Below are 1,710 nucleotides of genomic sequence, written 5' to 3'. Positions count from 1 at the left end.
TTTTTTATAAGGACATTATGATAATTAAAACATAAAAAACCCACGTTGCATAGAAATACGTGGAAGGCTCATGAGGGGCAAGAAAAAAGTATTTTTACATGATGGTATATAAGGGGAATGGTAACCCAGACCAACATTTCATAACACCTCATTCCATCACTTCCATCGCTGTATGGAGAGAGAGAGAGAGAGAGAGAGAGACCAGAGTATTGAAAGGGAACATCAAAGGATCATTTGTGATCTAATTCCTTGTAAGAAAGGGGTTTCTCGGATCGGTTTCAGCTGGTTTTCTTAGCTTTAAATTCGGTTACGGTTCAAACAAATTAAAGGTAGTGAAAACTCTTTTAGATATGGTTCCTCGTAAAAATATATACATGGAAACACGATTTATGTTGATTCAAAGCTTATAAATTCATAAAGTTAGCATCTGTTGGCGGTAATTCCCGACTCATCACAAGTCGGTGATGTGAAAGGGTGACAAAGGAGTTCAAGTCATAAGTCGGTGAACTTGAGGGATCAATGTTGACAAGTTGGTCATAATTGGTTAAGTTTCCTAATTACATTATAATTATATTTGGTAATGTCTTGGTCACCAAGTTAGGGTTATTTGGTAATGTCTTGGTCACCAAGTTAGGGTAAGCCTATATAAACCATGTTAGGGTTAGACATTATTAAAAGATAAGAGAGAAGAGAGACAAGACTAGAGAGAAACCGAGTTATGGTTTGAGAGTCTGTTTGTAATCAGTTTTGAGCTATTTTCTGATTAATAAGATTGAGAGTTATTCGATCTAAATTCTTTTATTCATCTTTTCTATTCGGTATGTGTTATGGGTGAAATTCTGAGCCCAAATCCTGGAAAATATCTTGATATATATCTTGTTTATGTAGTATCTGTTTACATCCGGGAAGCTAGTTCAGGATATTGGTAACATCCTGAATGGTATCCTCGGGATTACTAATGGATTATGTGCAGGTACGTGGGTTAGAAGCTAGCAACGTTAACAAGACTTATTCCACGGAAGACTCGGTCCAAGTCGTTCAAATGAAGACGTTGAAGCCGTATTACTCGGTCCATAACGTTCATAATGGAATATTCGGAGTAGCCCATATTTGTAGGGATTATTGTTTGTAATTCATTACTATAAATAGGTGGGTATATCAGATCAACTAGGACATCACAATCACACTCGCTACACTCTAACACTTGCTCTCTAGCAATTTTCACTTTCATACAAATTCATTGTAACACTTAGCGATCTGATCTATATCCTGCACTGTATCCTGATATTTGAAGCAATAGAAGAACTAGGCAGCTGCGATTGTCAGCTCCCGAGGTTTTGTGCCGGCGATCTAGATTGATCAAGGGCTTTCCTCGTACATCTCGTGTCAACCCCTTTACTTTTTGCTCATTGTTTGATCGTAGATACAGCTCAATATCCTGGGCCGTATCCTGAACACTGTTTTTCCAAACAACATAACCAGCATATTTTCAACACACTTTTTAGCACACTACCTCACTTAACTAATCTGATCACTTAATTGCTTCGGTAATTTTTGACCAAAACAATTTGGCGCCCACCGTGGGGCAAGTGGTGCTCTCTTTGCTAAAAATTTTTGGTAAATCGCTAATCGGTTTTCTATTTTCAAAACTCTTTGCCACATTGTCCGTAATGGCCTCTAGATCAAACATGAGTTCCTCTACTGTGTCTG

The sequence above is a fragment of the Helianthus annuus genome, chromosome 15 (assembly GCF_002127325.2).
Source record: "Helianthus annuus cultivar XRQ/B chromosome 15, HanXRQr2.0-SUNRISE, whole genome shotgun sequence".
Lineage (NCBI taxonomy): Eukaryota > Viridiplantae > Streptophyta > Magnoliopsida > Asterales > Asteraceae > Helianthus > Helianthus annuus.
This window is presented reverse-complemented; position numbering follows the sequence as displayed.